This window comes from Saccostrea cucullata, unplaced genomic scaffold (assembly GCF_032062105.1).
Source record: "Saccostrea cucullata isolate Sc308-1 unplaced genomic scaffold, CSIRO_AGI_Scuc_v1 ctg714, whole genome shotgun sequence".
Lineage (NCBI taxonomy): Eukaryota > Metazoa > Mollusca > Bivalvia > Ostreida > Ostreidae > Saccostrea > Saccostrea cuccullata.
The window spans coordinates 207,189-217,482 of record NW_026926696.1 but is presented as its reverse complement, the minus strand read 5'-3'; the positions used below and the strand labels follow the sequence as shown (position 1 = coordinate 217,482).

General features: G+C 34.8%; 1 pseudogene; it reads left to right on the top strand.

Annotated features, from left to right (window-relative positions):
• The first annotated feature begins 5,221 nt into the window (after nucleotides 1–5,221).
• Nucleotides 5,222–8,881, top strand: LOC134272445 (uncharacterized; annotated as a pseudogene).
• Nucleotides 8,882–10,294: the final 1,413 nt, after the last annotated feature.

Genomic DNA, 10,294 nt, shown 5'->3' with positions numbered 1-10,294 from the left:
TTTAAAGAAAGACATTGTGAGCTAAGGCAATAGCGTGATATACGATAAATATAATGTTAATGCTTGTAATTAATGCTTGTTTTTTTATTTTGAATATTATTTGCATTCTTCTTAACTTGGTGTGGGTGTGGTTCTTCTTTTCGTTCTTGAGGTATTTTAGTCGGAGTTTTGAGAAAAAATAGACAAGTATAGATACGTGCACAAAAATTTGATAAAGCGAAAGAAAAACAGAAACCCAGTTTCCAAACTCGAAAAAAAAGCGATCATGTAGGAGTCAAACTTTTACTCATTTTGATTAGAAAAAAATTAACATAAATTTGTATTTTATTCATATAGTAACAGCGTAAAGACGTAACAATATTTTAAAAAGGGGGGGATCAGATTTATCTCCGAAAAGAAGGTGTCACCCCCTTCCCCTGATACCATCTTCCTGACATGTATGTGTATTTTTGAATTTCGCGCTAAATGTTGTTATAAATACCGTATTCTGATTTACTTATCGATAATTGATCAATACATAAAGTGTACAAATACATAATTATACGCATATATTATAAATACAGATGTTGGAATAAAGAAACATTATTAATATATTTCACAAGGATACTTTCTGTCTTATAATAAAATTCACAAGATTGGGAGATGAAATCCAAATTTAATAATCATCTATTTTGTTGCATTCTATAAACACATTCGAATATTTTTTCCGAATTAATATGAGCCCAAAAAGTTAATAGAATGTAAAGTTTCTTTGGATATTCAGTGGTTAGTATATTGTACAGTCATGTATTTGTTTATGTTTAATGTGAAGAAATTGTTACTTCTTTGGAATCGTTTGCGTGTTTTGTTTTTGTTTTTTTATTATTATTAGTTTTGTTTATTTGTTTGTTTGGTTTTTTTCTCGGAAGAAATTGCTTAAATGTGTATTTATAGATGTGACCAAGTGAAATAATGATGGAACTGTAGGTTTCTATATTTATTTACGTAACATATAAGGTGATTCTACAAAAACAAAATATAAGTACATGTAAATATATACAATTTATACATAGTAATGCATTACATTTGACAAGAATATAAATATTAAACTTTATTTCTGATAATCTTAGTCGTTTATTTACTAAGAAAAATTGTAATTTAAAGTTATTAATATATAATAAATACCTTGTGCGAGGTGGAAGTGTCTAATCAGGTCGCCGGATCTGCAGTAATTTGAATTTAGACTTGGCTAGCTTATAATACAAAAGGAACGATCTGATTTGATGGTTCATTATGATATTAGCCAATGAAAATTCTTAACCAATAGTAAATCAAAGAAAGTGTTCACCAATTCAATCCACCTGCGCACACAAACTAGTCTTACTTTACTCTCAAAGACATCGTTCAATTAGATATTTAGAAACGTAGTTAAAATGCAAAATTTTAATAAATATATTCAATATATATAAATCCTCCCACATAGACATATACTTCTATACTGTTTTGTGTGTTCTTCGCAATGACATTGCCCATGCAGGAATATTGCGATTACACGCAAAAGAATAAAAACATGTCCCGGAAAATTATCATGCAAAGCCCACGTGCACGGTGTAACATAAAATGATATCCATCGAATTCTTATATAAGAGCTTTGTATTGAATTTAAAAAAAAATGAAAGTGGTTGTACTGTTCAAATACAAGCTCCATGTGTAGCATCAGATAGTAAACACGCTTTCACGAGTTATTCACCTGTGACGGTTTGGATTCATGTGACATATTATCTTTTCTTAATAGGTCAACAAGAGGTTAATCCTATGTAAATGTACTCACCGTACAGATTCAAAATCATGATATTTTTAAGAAGAAAACATAAAGCGCAAGGTTGTTCAACAAAGATATTTTCACACAACCTTGATAAATATAATATACACATTATATTTCGACCTCGACTTTTGAACAAATCTGCGCTCGATGTTTACGAAGGCTGTGAAGTGGGTATCTATCATAAATTTCTTTTAATATTAATGAAAATCAAAAGACCACACCTTCAAAACACAGCTTCGCGTGTCGTTTATTACAATTATTTAATATTTTTAAACCCTGGCTCATATACTACAGTCATAAGAGAATAATATAATGTATTTTTAAGGTTTTTAATGAAGTTTTAAAAATTGACGAGTAACCGAGGACCACAGATAATGTCTTATTGAGACTTGTTCTTTTCTTTACCGTTCACGTAGCTTAGTCGGTAGAGCGCTCGCTGAACGTGATCGGAAGGTCGTGAGTTCGAATCTCGGCCGCGACTGACCTAAGTCGATAAAAAATGGGTAGCAACAGTTCCTTCGACATGCGCTCGGCACTTTGAAGTGAAAGTTTCGGGTCTTTCGGATGAAACCTTAAAAACCGAGGCCCAGTGGCAGGGGCAGGCGTTGGCACGATAAAGATTCCTTACAGCTCAATGACCCTGAGTACCGAGTAAAGGTCAAAATTTGAAGCCCTTCACCGGCATACGGTGACGTCTACATATGAGCGAAATATTCTCGAGAGGGACGTTTAACAATATACAATCAATAAATCAATCATCAAATTTTTCTAATATTTATGCCATCATTACCAATCTCACCATTCGCTTGAATTTTATTTTTAAATTTCTTAAATCTAGAGGTACTGTGAGAAATATATAACAAAGTCAGGCCTATATATGATTTTTTCTGTGTATTTAATATTAAAACTAGAGATACTGTGAGAAGTGAGCCCACTAGATTATACCCCCCCCCCCACACACACACACACCGCCTCCCTGTAAATATAATTATGGCAATGTCCATGTTTTGCTAGGGAAACCCAAAAGAAGTGTCGGATCAAAAAGTAAAAAAAATAGGAGGTCACAATGGCAATATGTAATAAAGATTTTGTAAAAGTCTCATCAAATTTCATTCAGTGGTATGAGAGGAGTTGTGGGTAAGAGATGGGTACTCCAAAGCATAACAGACGGACGGAAGTATAGACGGTCGGACGGACATCCCGGTTACTTTATACCCTCCCACTTTTCAAGAGGTGGGTATAACAACAAGAGGTCATTGGGCATTATAGGTCACCTGAGTATCATACAACAACTTTCCAACAATTGAATTTGTTTCGTGCTTTAAACCAGAGTTCAGGAAATTCAAAATTTTGAAAGAGGCACCAATGATAATCATAAGTTTATGCTTAACATACTTACTTTGGTTACTTAGGAAGCATCGCACCAAAGTGCTTTTTCGCTCTTAATTTGAATCAAACATTCCCATTGGCGTAAAGCAACACCTCGTTTCATTGGCTGACATTTTTAAAGCTCATTGTCTGGGGCGGAGTCAAATTAATTAATTGATTGTATATTTGTAATGAGTTCTTTTGGATTTTGTGTTAGTCCGGAAGAAAACGAAACACTGTAGAATCAATTTAACAAAAATAAATTTATTTTACAGATGAAAGAAATGAATAAACAAAAAAAAAAAAAAAAAAAACACAAAAACCTTACATACACCACACTCGCGAACACTCACACAGAGAAAGAAAAAAAATATAACTTTACAAAGAATGAACTGATACGCCTACAAACAATGAACTTAAAGCTGCGTGTCAGAAATAAATATCAAAACAAAACTTGCTTAATGAAAACAGTAACTCTTGTATTAAACACTAATTAACTTCAAGTTGTTTTTAAAAAGTTCAAAAAAGAATTTATACTTTCAATACCGTTCACTGTAATATAACCTTAGAATTATTTTATTTATAAACCAAATTGAGAGTTCGTCTGAAAACCGTTCCTATTTCAACACAAATATCGGCACCACTGGGCCTCCATACACCGCTTGGTCGACACCACGTTCACTGACCGTCTAGACCGCCGGACTCACTGGTCTCCCTCTTAAAACGTCTCAACAGTCCTCTATCCCTCCGTTAGACGGACGCTATGGTGTTCCCATAAGTCTGTGAGGACGTAGTACACGTACATGCGATAATCAGTACCGCCGCCGCCTTTCCCTATGATCCGGTCCTACACACAAACTGACCACTCTACATCTGCCGTCCTAAGCCCTTAGCCCCTCGTATACTCTATACCCTATGCACTAAAATAAATTAAACGACTTTTTCTAGAATACTATCAAATAACAGAATATAAACACCTACATAACACAAAACAAGTATTCAGACAAAAATTAACAAACTCCTATAAATAGTAACGAAAACAAGCTTACCGGCTGGAGAAAACAGAAATGACCACACACAGAAATTCACCGTTCCCTGGCTACCGGTTCCAGACTTATTTCTAGAATTCACCAATTATAAGAACGTCCATGGTGACCAAAGCTGTAGACGTGTCGTGGCACAACGCCCCTTTCACTGCCACGCGTCGTTTCCTTCTGACTAACCAGTTTTCTAAATTTAGCTTATATACACACCCTCAAAAGTACGGAAACGCATAACCACCAAAACTCGCAAGGAAAACACAAAATCAAACATAATATTAACTAAACAAAAGTCAACTTCATCACAATATTGTTTAACGTCCCTCTCGAGAATTATTCACTCGTATGGAGACGCCACCACTTGCCGGTGGAGAGCTGCAAATTTTGTCCTATACTCGGCATTCAGGGCCATTGAGGAGGGAGAGATCTTTTTTCGTGCCAGCACCTACTGCAACACGGAGCCTCGGTTTATACGGTCTCATCCGACGGACCGGCCTCCACGTCCACAGTGGGACTCGAACCCGCGACGTAAGGATTAACTCCTTACTTTGCGACTCCAGAGCAGACGCTCTAACCACCGAGCCACGCGGGCGACGGAGTTAAATTAAAGACATAAAGCACCTGGAAGTTTTCTGTAAACTAATAATTTGTACTACAAATCAATACAAGTAGAGCTTTTTAAAAAAGCTTCCCGTCTTTAGCAAAAGTCTTAAACAGTAAACTGATCTACGGCACCTATCAGGCCGTATAATTCTTTTAAATTTTGTATTTCTACATTAGCTTTTTACTGGCAATAGACCCCTTTAATAATATATGCAGACATGCGCACAACTACTTCCGAGTGGATACGAGCGTGAAGCGAACCGCGTCGAAAATGTATCAAAACATGTTTCAGATTTTAACTATAATTTTGTGTTAAATAAATTAACCGTTATATTTTTTTTTTAAATATTTTTTTGATATTTCTAAAATTAAGTCGAACTTCCTGTTTATCGTTGCCAAGTTTACATTAGTTACCATGCGCGTCCAACAAGTATGGCGACGCGGGAGCATTTAAAGAAAACAAATATAGGCATTTTGAAAACAATAGCTTTAGATCTGGGTATTGATTGTAAGAAGAAGAAAAAAGATGATCTGATTTGCGATATTCTTGCAAGCAGCACAAGTACAGATGCCCTGTGTCCCACTGTTGAGGTATTTTCTTCCTCTGATCCTACACTTACGCAGTTCAAAGAAAACTTGCCACCATTCAACAAAGTTTCTTACCAGCTGATAGGTCCATCAAGTCATGTGAAACCACCTGCCCTTTCTTTTTCCTCTTTGTATGAGTTTATGATCTCAAGGACAAGGCATGGAGGTCAGAGTGTTCAAAACTTTAAAGGACTGGACAAGTCTCTGAAACATTTTGATGCAGGGGACATCCAAGAATTAAGTATTGCCAACGTAAGTAATACTGATTCTTTAGGTTTATTAAGTGATTTTGTCCTTTTTATTTCAATAATATATTATATATATATATATAATATACACCTATTTACTGGCTATGAGGACAATAGCAAGTTTATCGTTCCCCAAGACAGCAAACTATTTCCCGAGGCGCAGCCGAGGGAAATAGTTTGCTGTCGACGGGGACGATAAACTTGCTATTGTCCGAATAGTCAGTAAATAGGTGTTTTATTATACCGATGCTGACTTAACTTTTGTTAACTTTTGGGAGTCCAGGGTACACACAATTATGATATTCCATATTATACCGATGCTGACTTAACTTTTGTTACGTCATAATACATACCCGTCACAATCCGTATAAAACCAGAAGTTTTCCGAGATGAAAAGCGAGGGAAACAGAATGCTGCCGGTGAATAGTTCGATGACTATTTCACCATGGGCAGATAGCACAAAAACTATTTCACAGTAGTGGCTGCTTGGAAAAGATAGCATGTTTATTCGTCATGTTTTTATATTGAACAAATTCACAGAGGTATAATAAATATATATATATGTATTATCTTCAGCTACAACCAATACAGTATTAATAAGTATGCCATTGTATTTAGACTGTTACATTGTGTTTTACATGTAGATTGATGACACAACAGTCTATGTCAAGGCCTTTTGCTTGGCATCTATGAAAAAGCAGAGGTATCAGGTTTATCTTTGTATGTCAAACATTGGCAGCACACACAAAGTGGACTTTGCATATTGCCAGTGCCCCATTGGGTAAGTATTTCAAGTGTTACACTTAGGCTAGGAGAATGGTCAAAAGATCAGTGTTTGACAAAATACTACATAGTTTTCATCAAGACCCCTCCCCTCCTCCTCAAAACTAAATTGTTGATTGAAATTTAATTATTCAACAAATACTGATATATTATAACACTGTTAATAGCTTTTATTTTCCCTTTTTATTCATAAAAAACATTTCAAATACCAGTTAATAATGTCTCCTGTACCACATTAAATCTCTGAGCATTAAATTTTGTTGCACAAGAATTTTTGGAGCTCTTAATCCCCCCCACCCACCTAAACTATTTGAATTTATTTCTTTAATCTGACACTGATCTTTTGATTTCTCCATTTTAGAAACTCTAATTAATTGTTAAACTTCTATACACTTAAGAATAATTAAATTTTAAAAGTTTTTTTTCATCATCATTTTACTATAGGTTAGCTCAAGCCTGCAGCCATATTGGTGGGTTGCTTTTTGCAATATGCAATGGCATCTTTACGTCATCCCAGAGCTGTACCTCAACTCTATGCACGTGGAAGATGCCAAGGTCGGTTAACCAGAAACCAACCCCAATTAGCAAACTGAATCTATCAAAGCCTCGTGCCCAAATAGAAAAGACAAGTGAGGACAATGTTGCAGCAACCGTTTCTCTACCACATGGCTCTGCAATGGCGAAATTTGACCCTCGCCATTCAGAGGATAAGGAAAATGACATAGACTGGTCATTGCAGCAGCTTTCAGAATTAAAAGTCATTTTCCCTCAAACAGGTATCGATGGAAAAATTGAAACACAACTTTTCTTCTTTTAAAAACAGCTTGCTCATGTTCTAAGCCTTTTAATTCAAATAATATTGCCCCCCGTGGGGATCCGGGTTAGAATAGGTCCTCAGTACCCCCTTGCTTGTCGTAAAAGGCGACTAAATGGGGCGGTCCTTCGGATGAGACCGTATAAACCGAGGCCCCGTGTCACAGTAGGTGTGGCACGATAAAGATCCCTCCCTGCTCAAAGGCCGTAAGTGCCGAGCATAGGCCTAAATTTGCAGCCCTTCACCGGCAATGGTGACGTCTCCATATCAGTGAAATATTCTGGAGAGGGACGTTAAACAGTATACAATCAATCAATCAATCAAATAATATTGCAAGTTTTTATTTACTGATATGATGAACAGGCATAATTGTATGAGACATGAAATTATTAAAGTGATAGTGATATTTACAAGTTTTAAAAAAATCTAAATTTTGGTCTTGTTAAAAGAAAAAACACAATAATCATAAAAAATTGTTTGAAATGTTTAGGTATGGCACATCTATGGAACATTCCTGACTCTGGAGAACCAACTGCAGTGGACAATGAAATGGAGGTGGAAACATCTGTCCATCCACTCCACCTGAAAATGGAAAAAATGATATTCTCTCAAAACAATGGTGAGTCATGAAATATACTCATTTATAAATAGTACAATGATTACCATACAGATGATAGTTAAAAAAAAAGAAAAGTTACATTCAGTGCAACCATCAATTCTAAGCTAATGCCATCTTAATAAGGGCATTTTTGTGCAATTTTGCAGTCCCACCACCTATGATTGACCAAAACTTAGTAGACTACATTGAAGAACACACAAGAGCACAAAGACTTAGTGATCTATGGAAAAAGCTTCATCTTGGACGGATCACAAGTTCGATCTTTGGTGATGTTCTTCAATCGGGAGACAAACCTACATCCCTAATCCAACAGATTTTGTATGGATCAAATCTAAACAAGTAATTTAATTTGTTTTTTAACTTTCTAAATACATGTAGCACACTGCATCACAAAACTAACATCAACTTTTTTTTTAGATAAAAGGATAAAATACTTTTTGTAAATGCTGATTATTAATCAACAGAAGTTAGAAACCAGTTTCTACAATTTCAGATACTCTAGGTTACCTCTCGCAGTGCAGTGGGGAATTGACCATGAGATGGACGCAAAGGAAGACTACCTACAGATCAAAAGAGCTATTCAAATGGAAACTGACGTACAGACATCTGGTCTTAATCTATGCTCGACGCATTCTTTTCTAGGGGCTACCAGTGATGGGAGAGTGGTTGATAATGAAAGCACTGGACTGCTAGAAATTAAATGTCCCTTCTCCATCTCAGGACAAAATGTAACACTGTTGGGAATATCTGATATCATTTCAATGAATTCAAAACAGTTTTGTCTTGAACTCAGTGAATTCGGCCCAACATTAAAGAAATCACACAAATACTACGCACAGGTTCAGGGTTGAGATGGCCATCATTGGGCTTCCTTGGGTGGACTTTGTGGTATGGACGGCAGCTAAGTTAGACAACATTTTCATCGAGAGAATTTACTTCGATGAACAATACGTAAAAGACATGCTACCCAAATTAGTTGAATTTTACATGAGGCATATTTTTCCACTCTTGTAAAATTATTGAAATATATGTGTATTCACTTTTAAATTACTAAACTTTAATGTAAATTGTAAAATATATTTGTTTGGTAAAATATTGTTTTTCAGTACTTACTCAAGACTCTTCTGTTGTTGGTTTCTTTCCATCAACCATCGGGAAATCCAAATTTGTTAACCAATTGATCGAACATGTCCAAAAGAAGAGTCAAACTGCCAGGGAGATTTGCTGACGAAAACAGTAAGTTCATCTTAAAAAATAATACATATTGGTTGCATTCATAAATGTAATTATGTCTATAAACTCTGTTTCTCTGGGTTTTTTTTTTTGGCGGTCAATATGCATGGTCACAGCTATAGCTAGGTCCCTGTGCCCAGGCGTTTAATCATGTTTATCATTATTAATTTGAGCTACAGAACATAAAAAAATCGTTTAGGAGTAAACATTGTAATTTTACTAATTGAATTTGATTTTTTGTTTTTATTGCTACAAACCCATGAGAATTAATATTTACAAGTAAATTAGCTTGCATGCACGCGTCTAGCTTAAAACATGCATGTACACTATGATTATTCAATTATTTGTTCACGTTCAATATATGCTGCATAATTTTTTTTTTTTTTTTTGGTAAAACCTTTTTTCTGTTTGAAATTTTTTGTTATATGTTAAGTTTTTGAAAACTTAATTTTACATGCTTCAATTAATTTAATTAATTTTTGTAGAGTGGTATGTGATTCGGTTTTCTTCCGATAATGAATTAAGTGCACCCCTTAGGTCTGATGAATTAGAGGATCCAGAAACTGGTGAAACAGGGGAGGAGAAAGTCTTCAAAGTCGGGGACAAAGTCAATGCTCTGTGGACAGATGGAATCATTTACCAAGGGGTTATTGAGCGTGAAAGTGGTATGTTAATAAAACATGTATTACAATATTTATTCACTGTGACACGTACAATATAATTCTTTTTAGTTAATTCAAATATAGTTGAACTTGATTACCTTGAACAGGCACCCGCATGGTGCAGTGTGTGGTTTTCTGGTTATATAATTTTTCTTTCACAAATAATTTAAGGGTTCATTATTGATTGAATGTCAATATACATAATTTTTTATCAGTTATTTAAATATACAAATATTCTTAGTTTTAGTTTTTACATTCATTTTGTTGTAGAATCAAAAGAGGATTGCCTTAAATACAAGGAGTCAAAGAAAAAGACAAAGAATAAGAAGAGGAAAGTAGACAAGCCTGTTGATTCTGAAGTCAGTGCTGAGGATTCAGCTCTGAAGAAAAAAAAGAAAGGTTAATATTTTTTATATTATTATATATTACTGATTTAGTATGAAGTCCAACTCTTTCAAATATCTATAAATCAAAATTTTTAGTCATTTCAAATTTCATTATATATATCATACAGAACATTCTTAAATTTCAG